The following is a 16,011-nucleotide window of genomic DNA, read 5'->3' as shown; positions in this document are numbered from 1 at the left end:
TACCTTATATCTTATCCTTGTTAAATTTTGGTAGATTTGGCCTGCCAAAAGTTAATGAAAATTGAGGCATTTAAACCCACCAATAATCATCAGATGTGTTAAATAACACTCAACTTGTAATTCTGACCCATGCATAATCAGGGGTTTACGCATGGGTCAGAAGAAATGTCTGACTCTATGGCCCTAATCACAAGTGTAGGTGTTCCATATCATCCCTGATAAATAACGCTATTACAGGGCACGTTATTTATGTGGCGCGATAAATAACACCTATTACTAGTTATTGGGGAATAACAAGCAGATTTTGCTGTTTAACTGACCAAAATCCACGTAGTACAGTAAATACCTTACACATTTCACCTGTTAAATTTCGTCAGGTTTGACCTACCGAAATTTAACAAAGCTTGAGGTACTTGAATACCTTTTAACTGGCAATTTTGACTGGTAAAAATCTAACGATCCACTCGTAATCATGCCCATAGAAAGGAGTCAAGCACTGCCCAGTCTATTCCAACTTCCAAGAAAAAACATCTATTAGCTTTTTCCTCTTGATTCGGACCCTTTTTAAATGTGTTGCACTAGTGCACAGCCACAGGAAGGTGTCCCACGTGCTGAAATGAGAATGCATAATGAATTGCTCAAAGCTATAATTTACATTCGATAGTCCATTTCACACTTTTTCATTTTAAAAGAAGCCAGACGATTTGTGAAGACCTATACATATTTTATGAGTTTGGGATTGCGATTGTTACTCCAGGCAGTGTTCTGCGTGGCTATTGTATATTTAGGTTTATTTATCCTAACTTGCTATTCTCTTTTCTGCTAATAAAAGCGATGAACCTGCTGTGCCGTTCTTGAATCGGTTTGCATGAATTTACATGTTATTTGAAAATTAATTACATTACACTGAGTTCAGGTTACATATACTATCATGGTTTTTTTATCTAATAATTTCAAAAAGTTAATGGCATTTCGTCTTCGAATGTAGCTCGCACATACTGTGATACAATTCAAGATTGTGTTGCTATTGTTTAGTCTGATATAGATTTTTAAAGAGTAAGTCTTACCCTGATGAAAAACATATTGTCAAATGGAAAAATATGCTTCTGATCTGTTGAGAGAAATCTGACATTAAAATATATTCCTTATGAAAAATGAATGAAAATCCGTTTTAGTGCAGGCTTTGAATGAGGAAGGGACAGGAGTTTAGATGAGTGGTTTAATCATCAAATAACTGTCAAAGAGACGGATCATTCTTTGTTCAAACCCCAAAGCCTTCAGACAGTGGGAAGACTTTAGGTTACACAGCCAATCTAGCACCCTCTGCTTGTGATGCTACAGGTAGTAATGTTGCTTTGTGTGTGCAAAGAGAGTAAAGACTGACCCATAGCAAGGCTATTAAGCTACCCGTGTTCTACACAGGTAGTAGATTTTTGTACACTTAGGTATTTGCGTTTTTACCTACAAGGAGCTTTATTCACTTGTGAGAACATGCACGTACTTGTGATAGCTAGCTGATGCCATGAAGGAATGTGCATATTATTTTTAAAGTTACTTTCTTTACATCTTTAAAAGCAGATGGATTTTTGACATTTTTTTCCTCTCGAAACAACATAAAAGAGGCAGGAAAGTCTCATTTTAAAGTGAAAAACCACATGCTGAAAACGTTGTGTAGCACGTGTGGTATTTTGGGAATTCCATAAGAGAAAAACTTTCCACCTTCACACACCCCTAAAATATTGCCTCAAAAGATAATGGTCCAAGTGAAATGAGGGTATAGGAAACCCTTTTTTTTCCGCTAACGAATATAGAGCTTTGGCTGATAGAATTAGCAATTAAATCATGGTTCGTTTCAAAGAGCAGCCCACGTGCCTCATTCTGAGCAGCTGTGGCTGCAAAACGAAAAATAAAAACAATATTAAACTATGTTTATTATCGTTTTTATTTTTCAAGGGGTGGGGCTACGGGCAATGAAAGGGAAGCTGTGCACTCCACTCTGTGTGCCTGTATGTTTGGCCGGCTGTCTCAGGCTGGCCAAACACACATGTGCACTGGGCTCTCTCCAACCGCCACAGTGTTGCCGGATTGGAGAGAGCAGGTGGAGGCTCCCACTCTGCCTCGGATCGTCAAGCCAGGGCGCTCTAGCCAATCCTAATGCTGCTTTCATGTTGCCAGCAGCATGAAAGCAGCATTAGGATTGGCAGCAGGGCAGGCTGGGAGGCTGTGCCTGCTGTGACAAGGATCGAAGAGCAGTGCTGCGGAGGCGGCGCCAGTGGGGCGTCAGGTACATTTTTAAAATGTATTTTATTTCTTGTTTGCCCCTACCCGACACGCGCTGCCCCACCCCTTTTGAACGTCGCGAGTCGTGACTGATTCTGAGTGCCTGGAGATCGCCCTGTTGCCCAAGGTCAATACACGGTTTTATTCAGTGGTACCGTGAGGATACTCTTAGAAAACTCAAGTTATTAGGAATTAAGAGCCACACCTAATGACAGCCTAGGGAGACTCCTTGTCACCTCAAACAAAGGTGGCATGTGGCTATCACTAAACCTAAAGTGGGAATTGTTTTTTGATGAGGATAATAATGTCACCGATATGAGGCAGATTTAAATTTTTACCTCTTACAATGATAAGTGCGTTTTTGGAAGTATGACAAAGCCTAGACTGTGGCATTTAAAACACGCAGCTCAAGAAGCGTTTGGCTCTTGCTGGTAGCTCACGATAATCCTGACTGAATTATGTTAGCTTGCTGAGTCTCTCTAGCTGCAATTTTCAGAAAACGTTGCCAACTCAAATTCCCCAGAACCAGCACCTAGAGACTGTGATCATAAAACCCGACAGCTGTTACAAGCTGTTCTTTTTCCTTTGGTAGTTGTTCAGACTGTTTCTCTTGATCTGCCCAATTGAACACAAGGGGCCACCTGTCCGTCATAGGAAATGGTGGTAAACGGATGCAACCCGTGCTTTGAACTTCAAACATGACTCTGATTTATCAAAAAAACATAATAAAAAATAACAGCCTTCTTGTATGGTAAAATAAATTATGTGAATAGAACGTTCCATAGTGTAACAGTGTTTCATGCAATTTAACTCTTCATTTTGTGAACCCTAAATAATTTCCGCTATGACTTATTTTCTTTAAATTACATTATTATTTTGCTTAATTTATACCATTTAGTTTCACTCCTGCTAATTGATATGTTATCGTGTGGAGTAGCAGACAATGGGGTTATTCACAAAAACATTTATAACCAAGGGAAGTACTCTTATGTGCCTTAGTGAGTCTTATTTCTTTTTTCAGATCGATCCCAATACTCCAAAGTCCCTGTAAGTAGTAAAAGTTCAAAGAAGGCACAGTCTTTGTTATTTGTACAAAATGCATATGAATGCTACCAGAATACTATTCCAATTGTAAACCTATTTTGGATGTTTAGATGCAAATTCACAAAGCCATATAAGTGATTAGGGGGCAGATGTAGCAAAATTCGGAATTGCGACACGCAAATTGCAAGTCAGATCAACTCGCAATTTGTGTGTCGCAATTCCAAATGTTGGATGGTGTCCCTGACACCATCTGCGACTCGCAAGGGGGTCGCAAAGGCCCACCTCATGAATAATCATGAGGTGGGTCTCAATTTGCGACCCCCTTGCGAGTGGCGGCCCTCACAGGGATGGTGGCCTAATGCAGACAGCAGACCACCATGTCAGTGACTGCTTTTTAATAAAGCATTTTTTTTTTTTGTAATGCAGCATGTTTTCCTTAAAAGAAAACGAGAGGCATTACAAAAACGAAAAATGAAACGTTTTTGTTTCATTTTTTCAGAGCAGGCCGTTGGCCTGCTCTGAAAAAATGTTTGTAGTGCCATTCACAACAGGGAAGGGGTCCCATGGGTTTGCACCCATTTCAAAAGGGTGCAAACTGCGATTGGTTTGCGACCGCTTTCGCGGTCACTAAGCAATCCTGCATTGCACTGCGACTCACAATTAGGAAGGGATCACCCTTTCCTAATTGCGACTCGCAAACCCGTTTTGCGATTCGGTAACCAAGGGCCAGATGTAGGAAGCCTTTTGCGCCTCGCAAACTGCGAAATACGCAGTTTGCGAGGCGCAAAAGACCAAACGCGATTTACAACCGCAAATTGCGAGTCTGTACCGACTCGCAATTTGAGGCTGCGACTCGCAAATAGGAAGGGGTGTTCCCTTCCTATTTGCGACCGCATCGCGATGCTGAGTTGCTTTGGGACCGCATCGCGGTCGCGGTCGCAAACCAACTCGCAGTTACCATCCACTTCAAGTGGATGGTAACTCATTCGCAAAAGGGAAGGGGTCCCCATGGGACACCTTCCCCTTTGTGAATGCCAATAAAAATATTTTTTCAGAGCAGGCATTGGTCCTATGGACCACTGCCTACTCTGAAAAAAACGAAACCAAATGGTTTCGGAATTGTTTCTTTTTGCAGCTCGTTTTCCTTTAAGGAAAACGGGCTGCAAAAAGAAAAAAAAAACTGCTTTATTCAAAAAGCAGTCACGGACATGGTGGTCTGCTGTCTCCAGCAGGCCACCATCCCTGTGAGTGCCTGGACTCGCTAGTGGGTCGCAAACTGCATCCCACCTCATTAATATTCATGAGGTGGGTCTTTGCGACCCCATAGCGAGTCTCAGAAGGTGTCTGAGACACCTTTCTGCATTACATTTTGCGAGTTGCAAATTGCGAGTCGCTATTACTCGCAATTTGCTACTCGCACATTTTTTTTTTGCTACATCTGGCCCCAAGTTACCAAAACGCAAAACTAGGTTTGTGCATTGCAAAGTGCATTTTGCAAGTCGCAAACAGTGAAATCTGCTATTTGTGACGTGTAAACTGCTGTGTACATCTGGCCCTAGGGCACATATTATCATAAGAGTGCACTTTTCCTGTTTGAGTCACAGCGCACCTTAAAACAGTTGCAGCAGGCTCAAAAAGGGAACAGTCACCCTATTATGGTGAATAAGCTGGCCTTAGGGCAGCTGGGAAGTCACACTGCCCTGGGAGCAGCAAATTCAATTGAAATATGCAGCTGCTCCTTCAAAGCCGTTCCCTGATTAACAGTTGTTAGAAACTGGGTTTCTGGTTGGTAGAGGTATGCACCCTGTCCAAGCAGGAACCACAATCCTAGTCATGGAAAGTCAGATTTACACCATAAATGAACCTATGCTCACCCTCTGGTAGCTTGGCACCTAGCAGACAGGCTTAACATAGGAGGCAGTGTAAAGTATTTGTGCAACACTTAAAACAGTAACACAGTGAAAATATCACAAAAAGACCCCACACAAAGTAAGAAGAATAGATTATATTTTTATGAATAAAACAAGACAAAAAGGATAACAATCCACTAAGTAGAAATTGAGATATGATTTTTTAAAGAATAAATTAAATTATAGTGCTTAGAATCTTAAAGTGCCCACCTGGTTGTAATAGACCAGATCAAATCTAAAAAGTCAAGCTGACCTCTATGAAGCGTGAGTCGGATACAGGGACCAGCCTTGGTCGGCTAAAACAGTACCTTGGTTCGAAGATGCGTCAACGTCGAGGACAAGATTCGAAGAGCAAAAGGGGCGACACATTGGTGTTGATCCCAAAGAGGTAGGCTGTACATCAGCTCCGAGCCATAAAAAGTCAGAGATGCATCAGGAGTGAAGATGATGCATCATGCAGTCAGCCATACGATGCTTCTGATCCTCATAGCAGCGGCACATCACCAGCATCGATGACGTTGAAAAGTCCACAGTGCTTGCAACAATGAAAGCAAAGTCCAGGTGCTGTTGCAGGATGAAGGGAAGTCTTTTGTGTCCCTGAGACTTCATTGGAACAGGAGGCAAGCCAGCAGGCCTGCAGTCTCTTAGGGCCCAGTCCAATGGTCTTGGAGGGCCCCAGGCTCCACGGGATCCACCACTTTTTGCCCAGGTTGCAATTCCCCAGGTGCAGCCGTTTGGCCTTGCCATGCTTCAGCCCTTCTTGGCTGTCCCCTAAGTTGTCTGAATCTAGCTTCTACAACTTGCTCATCTGGCTCCTGAAGGCCAGCATGTAGCTAACTACGTCCTGGGGAGAGTTACTGGGAGACTGCTCCCACTCTTCTTTCATCAGACTGAGAGGTCTTTTTAGAGGATGCCCATACCGAAACTCAAAGTGGCGAAACCCAACCTCCTTCTGTGGCACCTCTCTGTAAGGAAAGAATAGGCATGGCAAGAGACAGACTCCTGATCATGCCTTTCATGGTCTTGTTGAATCTCTCAACAAGCCCTTTAGTCTGGGTGGCAAGGGTGGAGAACAAATAAATTATTCCACACTCCTTCCACATTGACTGCTTTCAATCAGACTTAAAGTTGGTGCCCATGTCAGATACCACTTCCTTGGGCAAACCCACTCAGGTAAAAACCCCCATCAGGACCTTAGCCACTGAGGGTGCAGTAGAAGACCTCAGAGGTATGGCCTCTGGGTGCTAGCATGATCCACCAGAACCAGGATAAAGCTATGACCAGAGGTGATCTGGGGATCCATGGGCCCTACAATGTGGATGCCCACCCTCTTAAAAGGAGTGCCAATGACAGGTAAGGGAGATAGAGGGGCTTTCAGCATCTGTCCCATCTTGCCCCTAGCCTGGCAGTCCAATCAGGTTCTACAGTAGACGTCTGAAGAGACCTTCATCTGAGGCCAGTAAACATAGAGGAGTAGCCTGGCAAAGGTCTCGTTCTGGTCTAGATGTCCTGCCAGGGAAATTTCGAGAGCCAGACCCCACAGGGAGGTCCAGTAGCATTGGAGGACCACCAGGGCCTTGTTGCCCCACAAACATGTGCCTTAGCCTCACGATACAGGAGGTTGTTCCCCCAGTAAATGTGTTGACTACCAGAGGCATCATCTTCTTCCTGGGCTGACTCCTCTCCTGGGCAGTCATGGACCTTGTGGTTGCACACCCCCACCCAGGTACTGCAAACATTTCCAGGTGGCCCTCCTCCACATGCAGGCTCGTCCTTGTGCCTCTGGTGGTCTAATGGCCATCACAGGTAAGTATTTCTCTCTGTCGCTCTTTCACTATTTCTTTTTCTGCCTTTTTTCTCTTGTTTTTCCTTCTATTTTTCCTTTCTTCCCACTTTTCCTCTATGCCCTCCCCTGCAAAGCAACCCTACCCACCCTCCCACCTCCCAGATTACCTTCCCTCCACCCCCTCACCTTCTTAATGGTGGCCGTGCACAGGGGGTACGCCACTGGCGTGCCAAAAGCATGCCGGTCTGCACCCGTCTATGCCTTGACCACACCCAGTGCCAGTTGCCCTGGATCTCCATTAAACCACCCCCTCGCCTGCCTCCGTTACGACTCCGAGACCATCATCTGCCTCAACACCGGACATCTCAGCAACTACTGCATCATTTCCCCCAAAGACACCCATGGACCTTTCACCTGCAGGAACTGTAATTTAAGCGGCAGGTTCAAGAAGCTTAGGGTACTCTCTGCACACAAAGATACCAACAACCTCCACAACCCCATCAACTGCTTGCTCCTGAACATCCTCTCCCTCCACAAACACGCCACCGACTCTGGGATTTGATCAACACCGCCTGACCGGATATCGCCTTCTTTACCGAGACCTGGATCAACCCCACCTCGGGAGCAGACATCCCCATTGCCATTGCCGAGGGATACAGCATCCTAAGGAGGGACCGGCCCTCCCGCCCAGGGGAGGACTCGCCACGTGCATAAGTCCTCACTACGTGTCAAGGCTGTCCCAGAAAAACAATGCATCACCATTGAACACCTTCACTTCCTGGTCCACTCCAACCACACCTCTTCCATTTGTGATACCCTGGTGTACAGGCCACCTGGCCCCAACCCAGATTTCATAAATGACATTGTAGACATCGCTACCCCCCAGGCCCTGGCGTCAGACGCCTACCTCCTCCTCGGCGACCTAAATTTCCACCTCAAGGACCGTGCTGACCTAAACACCACCGCTCTACTCAACAACCTCACCACCCTCGACCTCAGACAGCTGGTCTCCGCACCCACACACATCGCAGGACACACACTGGACCTCATCTTGACCTCAAGCAACCAGGTCACCATCGAGACCATCTCCACCCAAGAATGGACCGACCACTGCTGCATACATCTCACAATCACCACACCCAGCAGCTGCACCCGCACCCACAGGACCCCCCAGAGGAAATGGAACAAACTCACCAACAAGCAACTCACCTCATCGCTTGCCAAATCCCTCCCTCCGATGACGCCAACACAGCAGCATGCCATCTCAATGCATGGATCCCCAAATGTGCCAATACTCTAGCCCCCCTCCGGCTGACATCAGCCAAACGCGTACCTAAGAAAGCCAGCTGGTTCAACACCGAACTCCAAGGATCAAAGTGTACCTTCGGATGTTTAGAGAAAAAATTGAGGAACAGCCAAACCAGCGAAGACCTCGCTTCATTCAGAGCCGCAACCGCCGCCCACAGACGAAAAATCAAGAACGCAAGGAAGGACGCACTGCAGGAGCACATCAACTCCTCCGCACACAACTCTAAGGAACTCTTCTCAGTCATCGAGTTCACAGATTCCCCCCTCCGAAACCACCAGCATCCCCCGTCACAAGACCTCTGTGACAAACTTGTCACATTGTTCCACCACAAGATCCAGTACATCTACGACAGCTTCCTCCTGGAAAATCCTGGCACCGGAACTTGTGACCGACTCACCCCCTAGAACCAACCCAGACCAACCACAGCTGGTCCACGCTCACCACAGAGGAAACAGTCATCATCATGAACAGCACCCACTCTGGAGCCCTTCATGGCCCCTGCCCGCACCACATATACATCAGAGGGCTCTGCATCGATCACCCCGAGCTCCAGAACACAATCAACTGCTCCATCAACACTGGCACCTTCCCTGAGGATTGGAAACACACCGAAATATGCCCTCTTCTGAAGAAACCTTCGGCCGACCCATCAGAACTAAAGAATTTCCGGCCCATCTTGCTGCTACCTTAACCCGCCAAAGTACTGGAGAAAGCAATCAACGTACAACTACGGAATTTCATTGTGGCCAACAACTCCCTGGACAGCTCCCAATCCAGCTTCCACAGCAACCACAGCACATAGATAGCCCTCCTGGCAGCCACCAATGACATCCTATTACTCCTAGACCATGGCCACACTGCAGCACTCATACTCCTCGATCTCTCAGCAGCATTCAACACTGTCTTCCACAGCACTCTGTGCACCAGACTTCAAGACATAGGAATCCATAGATGAGCCCTGGAATGGATCCATCCTTCCTCTCCAGGAGTACACAGAGGGTCAGTCTCCCGCCCTACTCTTCCAGACCTACAGGAGTCAACTGCGGAGTCCCCCAAGGATCCTCACTGAGTCCCACACTGTTCAATGTATACATGGCCCCTCTCACTGCCATCAACAGAAGCCATGGTATGAACATAGAGTCATATGCCGAGGTCACACAACTCATCATTTCCCTCACCGAATACCCAGACATGGCCAAAAGGAACTTCCACTCAGAAATGGAAGCTGTCACCACCTGGATGAGAGAAAGCTGCCTCAAACTCAACTCCAAAAAGACTGAGCTCATCACCTTCGGAAACATCACCTCAGCTTGGGACGACTCCTGGTGGCCCACATCCCTCAGAACCCCCCTTCACCGACTAAGCATGCCTACAACCTAGGAATCATCCTCAACTTCTCCCTATCCATGGCCCACCATGTAAACTCAGTCACCTCCTCCTGCTGGCACACACTTCGCATACTTCGGAAGATCTTCAGATGGATCCCAGCAGACTGTGGCAGGACAGTCACCCACACCTTAGTCGCTAGCAAGCTCAACTAATGCACCTCAACTAGAAACAGCAAAAAACTACTACTCATCCAGAGCGCCAATGCCAGACTCATTCTGGACCTCCCTCACTGAGAACACATCCCCCAACAACTGAGGACCCTCCACTGGCTACCGGTCGAGAAGCAAATAATTTTCAAGCTACTCACCCACACGTACAAGGCCATACACAATGCAGGAGCAGCCTACCTGAACTACTGTGTCTCCTTCCACACCCCTGCCAAGTCCCTCCGCTCTGCCCAGATTGCCCTGGCCACCATCGCTCACATCCGTAAAACCACCGCTGGAGGACGATCCTTCACCTACATTACAGCTGGAACAACTTCCCCCTGCACTTCAGACAAAGCCCGTCGCTCACCATCTTCAGGAAGAACCTCAAGACGTGGCTCTTCAGATGAGGCCCCTCCATTCCCCCCAAGCACCTTGAGACCCTTATGGGTGAGTAGCCGGGCTTTGCAAAAACTGATTGATTGATTGATTGATTGAGGTGTGACCTAAGCTCCACTTCCTTCCAGGTAGTATGTTTTAGGTCATTCCCTAGCAACCAATCCACAGTCATGGCAGAGCCCACAGCTAATTTTAGAAGTTAGGAGGACCCTCCCACTCATATGGAACAAGGGCCACTGGGTACTGACCCCCCCCCCCCCAGTTGTCTTATACCAAAATCTGCTCCCCGGCCACCAGCTGACTCCTTACCATAGTCATTCTGGTAGCTATGTCCCTCAACCAGGAGTTGGCACAGATCTGGAGAAAAAAACTTCAAGCATGTGCTCCCTCATACTTTGCTTGCACAGCCCATCAAAATTATCTACCTTGCTGCCCCTCATGCAGCCCTTCAGTACCTTGCTGCAATAATCAAGGAAATCAGTCCAGGTCTCTGTGGGAAGTTTGTGGCTATTCCTGAATCTCTGTTTGTATTTCTCAGGGGTTACTTCAAACTTACTAAATATTATGGCCTTCATGTATTGTGTCTGGTTCCCCGCCTCTACTGTCAGGAGTGTGTCCCTCCCCATTATGGGCATATACATCCACAAACTACCTCCCTACTACTCCTCAGAAACCTTGTGCACCCTTAGAGCCACCTCATAGGCTGAGGACAACTTATTGGTATCATCCTCCACCACTTAACTGGGCACCAACTCTTTTGGGATATGGACCCTTCCTTCACCAGTGGACACTGCAGTTGTGCTGCCACCCATTTACTGATGGACTCCACTTCTATGGACTTGATGTCCAGCTGTCTGAGGCTTAGGTCAAGGTTCAATATGGTCAAAATTCTCTAATTTTTCCAAAAGCCTCTAATGAAAACCATGCATGGTAGGCAGTGAAGCAAGTATTACATCCAGAAAACATCACAGATGCAAGGCCAGTGCCAAAATACCTTAAATGTCCAAGCAGATGTGGAGGCCATGTGATTGTCTCTACTTTTACTTCTGCATTTCACACAACAGCTTCCATTTCCCCGAAGGGTGGTGTGTGGTGTTTTGAGGTGGTGGCTGGCGATTAACTCCTTTGTCAAATGCTCAAACATCCCTCTGCAGATTCAGACAAGTCAACAGGCAGACTGTCATTGTTCATGATGCCTGACACTCCAATGTGATGCCTTGTGGGCTGATCTAAGGTGTGAGTTACACTTCCAAAAAGTAATGACTGTGGCTCATTTGTATCTTATTGTTTTCTTCATTGCATGAGCTCTGTTATTACATGAGCTCTGATCCTAACAATGATAATGATTCTTGAAAAGGCTGAGCTATGGAGCTCAAAAGTCAACAACCATTGATACTTCAGATATGAAACTTAAATTATGCCAACATGATTTGTATATTTACTGTGAGTCTATTTTTTGAAGTGGGTAGTGGATGCAAATCATGGGTACTGCAGCCTGCTGGCATTTTTTACACTGCTCTCAAATGTCTCTTTTACATGATCCACCTTAGGCAGTTGTGCACCCTGTGCCATAGTGAATCTGTGTGCTCCAAAATCAAACATCAATGTATCTTACTGTAATTCACATCAACCATTAAGCAAAACTCTCTAGCTCAGGGTAACAATCTGAAATGTGAGTGTCACATATTCTGATATTCCGAAACGTGAATCTGAGCATTTAATTCTAGTTGGTGTTGGTTGAGAACTCTTTGTTAGAATCAGTGTTAAGGTGAAATGACAGATTGCATGATCATCGGTCTGCTATGTTTGTTCTGATGAGGAGGGAACAATATAGTTTGGGAGTGGTGAGCTGGCTAGCTTTGTCAAGTATTTTGACACACATGTAGTGATGTCAATCAAGCGATGTTCTGGTAGAGACATATATTCTCATACAATACTGAACATCTTCCTCTGCGGCATAGGCACTGTGAATTCTCAAGACAATCAGTATATGGAGCTGCGGCAATGAAGCCAGTTCTTAACTGTTGGGGTTTACCTTAGCGTTGTGATGTAAAGTTGCCAGGTACTAAAGCACATGTACTTGATTTTTCCAGTTTGAGAGGAGAGGTACTCCGGAGGTGTGTTTGTTCAGGTATATTTTTAGCATGTGCTTTGTTTCTTCCATCCTTTCCTGCTCTGTTTCCCGCCCATTCAGTGTATGTAATTTTCCGAAGTATGATGCCAAATATGTCAAATTTCATCTTCTATCGTATGTTAAACTGCAGACTTGTCCATGCCTGATACATCCATCATGGAAACATATCACATATACATTCAACCGTTGTCTCTATGAATGCTTGAAGCATTTGTTTGTTCCAACAATTCAGTGTGGTATTTTACATAGATCCGCTTAATGTTTTATCTTTAGCACTCTGTTTATCAGAGAACTAAGGGCCAGATGTAGCAAAGGGTTTTACCCATTCTATGTCTATGGGAAAATGTGTTTGTACATATGGCCCTAAATACCAGTACCTCTGTTATCCTTGAATGCATGGTAGGTGGCATCTACAGCAAGCATCCAATGAGTGAAATGCTGCTATATGGCCCATTCTGTCTCATTATCAGGCTGTTCTAACTTTCTAAATAATTTGCCTTTGATGACCTCTTCTGCAACCATTGCTTATTTGGTGTCACAGTGACCATGGTTAGGTGGGGAGTGGTCAGTCGCAGGTGCTTTCATTGCAGAGTTCACATCAAGACAGGCAAATTGCTTTGTGGTAAGAGGCTTATTTCTCACTTTCCATGATTGCCATAGTTAGTGACCATATTGTGAGCTTTTGCATATTGTGAACATCTATACACCACTTTAAACTGCTTCTTTTTAGGGACCGCTGCCTTTACACCTCAAATCATATCTCTGTCACGATACCAGCAGTGATACTAATTCAATGCTATTCCAAATTTACAATGTGCGTTGGTCTGTTCAAAATATGTTTGCTTACAATCTAGACATGACTTGACTCAAGAGGATTAAGGATGGTCTGGAAAAATGGAGGGCAATATTTTAGCAAGAAGGATAGACGCTGCATGAAATCTCTATCAAAACTTTACTTCTCACCTTCACAATATTTTGGTCCTCTAAATTTTTGACACAATATTTTGTCTCAAATAATTTTGGTGCCAATATTTTGTCTAATCACCAACCTACCACCACCCAGACTGTTGAAGGCCATAATATGACACTTACATAAATAGAGTGCTATTAGTTGTTTATGTCACTTAATTATTATAACCTTAAAATCCTTATTACTTTGTCTGAGACCTCAGCGATTTGATTAAATATGAAGGACAAAAGACACATATTTTTTATCATTAAGCAAGGGTATTAAAACTATCTCATGTCTAATTTACCACAAACTAAAGATGGCGAAACATTCTAGTGATTCGAACATATTACAATGGTAAGTCAAAGGGGTTCCCTATAACAAAATAATAGAAAGTGAAAATTGACATTATAGATGTACGCTGCAATACATCTACAATTACATTGAATAATAATATGCTGCTAATACACCAAAAATATTTGTAGAAACGAAAAAAATATCAGTTACTGAAATCTCCATGCATCGTTATCATTAGGCCTATTTAGTAAGTCAGAAAAATGTGACATAGTGCCAGTGATTAAAAAGAAAGGCAGGATTTTCATGTACCAGTGCCTATTTGCATCAGTTGGAAACATAAGAAACTTTTGCAGGGAGGTATATGTTTGAGCTTTTTCCATGAGGTCTGGTTAGATATTGTCAAAGTGGAAACTTATACCCCAATAATCAGAGATGAACCCCAATAATCGAGGCACCCCAAAATCTCAAAATATTACAATTTACCTCAGTTGTTTCCACTCCTGATCTTGCGTAGTGGGACCAATGCCTGCTCTAAAAAATATATTTTTGCTACCATTCACCAAGGGAGAAGGGGTTTCCCTGGGACCACTTCCCATTTGCGAATGGGTTAACACCAATTTGAAATTGATGTCAACTGCAATTGTTTTGCGACTGCATTTACAGTCACAAAACAATCATACATTCCATTAATTTGTGAATTGGTTAACACCAATTTGTAATTGGTGTTGACTGCAACTGTTTTGCAACTGCATTCACAGTCACAAAACAATCATACATTCCATTCAGATTCGGTGTTAGGAAGGGATACCCTGAACTCATCCCCTCCCTAATACCAAATCGCAAAACCCAAATTGCTATTCAGTAACAAGTTGCTGATTCGCAATCTGGGCTTTGTACATCCCAAAAAGCATTTTTCTAGTCGCAAACGGGCCAATTCTGTGAATCGGACAACACTGTGTGATCCCCCTACCAATCTTGACTGGCAAGTTAAGACTAACATTAACTAGCACCTGGGGGCACGGTGCACTGTTGATCTTACACAGTACATTCCAAATTTCATTCCCTATTCCAAAGTTCTTCAATACGCCCTATAGATATTTTCAATAGACAGGGTCAAAATCTTTGGCCGCATCAAGGGTTACAATTGTCAGGGGAACTTTTTGAGGGGTAGCAAGATCAGTTGAGCATATCAAGGTATGTGTCAGCTCTCTCATTTGGCTCCCGGGTAAAAATAAAAACCTTCTGATGCTGATTTAGACCCCCACAAGCTTACATAAGTGTGTTGCCATATTAAAATACACATCTAGGATGATAGAGGACTTGAAATCCAGCAAACTGGAAATAATGGTGGACATCGATGAAAAATCGTCAATATTTAGGCCATATACCTAGATAACATGTACAGGTTCTGCCAGGCCCTAATCTCCACTACTATTCAGCGCCCTCCCTCTTCAGCTTTATATCTTACCACTCCGACCCCTGCTTTACCCTTCATTAGAATAGCTACTCCTATAGTACATTGTTGCTGGTCTGTGATTATGAAACTCTCAACCCACTTTTGTTTAGCAAAAAGACTCCTGCACTCTGACCTCAATAAATTAGTTCCCTGCAGCAAGATTACTTGGGCGAAACTATCTTGCAGGTACTGAAGAATCAGACACCACCTTCTCCTTACCTTCAAGCCATTCACAATCCAACATAGGATTGAGAGAAGTTGCCCCCCATCGGTGATCCCTTCTCCCTGTAGTTTCCAAAATCATCTTAACCAAATCTTTCCCAATGATTATAACCTTGCCTAGACTTAATTAGATTGTTTTTCTTTTTCCCCCATGCTCCCCACTGTGTGTGCCCCCCCACCTCTGGGACCCTCCCACTCCTTCGTCCTGGCATTCCATGCCTATTTGAGCTTACACCCACGGGGACTACTTTAAAGCATTAAGTACTTCTGAATAAGGATCTAGGTTTACACCCCTTGCTTACTTCCGACCTCAATGTGGGCTATAAAGTTATCCACATCTTTTGGAGCAAAAACAACTGTGCAGTTTATTTGCCCACATGACTTTAAAAATTGCTGGGAACCTCATCTGAACCACTGCTCCCATTCTTCTAAGGTACTCCATACATTTACTCAACTCCCACCGCCTGTCTTCTGTAGCCTGAGAAATAGCTGACCTTATTTTAAACAAGGTTTGTTGGACCTGCAAAGACTTGTTTTTCAAACCTGTGCCCAAAATCTTCTCTTTAACCACATATGACTGAAAATTGACCAATATTTTGCCAGGTCTCTTACACCCAGAATTCAATTTAAAGGGGTCCCGATGTACTCTTTGAATTTCTGCCCCTAGATCTTAAAAGGAGGTCACCTGAG

General features: G+C 44.6%; 1 long non-coding RNA gene across 1 annotated transcript in view; it reads left to right on the top strand.

Moving 5' to 3' along the window:
* The first annotated feature begins 2,213 nt into the window (after positions 1 to 2,213).
* Positions 2,214 to 16,011, top strand: part of LOC138258643 (uncharacterized) — a 136,138-nt gene continuing 122,340 nt past the window's right edge. Inside the window, exon 1 of the long non-coding RNA XR_011198476.1 lies at positions 2,214 to 2,284. This is a non-coding gene — a long non-coding RNA (uncharacterized lncRNA). The remainder of the gene's footprint in view (positions 2,285 to 16,011) is intronic.

This window comes from Pleurodeles waltl, chromosome 9, assembly GCF_031143425.1.
Source record: "Pleurodeles waltl isolate 20211129_DDA chromosome 9, aPleWal1.hap1.20221129, whole genome shotgun sequence".
NCBI lineage: Eukaryota > Metazoa > Chordata > Amphibia > Caudata > Salamandridae > Pleurodeles > Pleurodeles waltl.
Note: the sequence above shows the minus strand (reverse complement) of the source record. Positions and strands in the feature narration are given on the sequence as shown.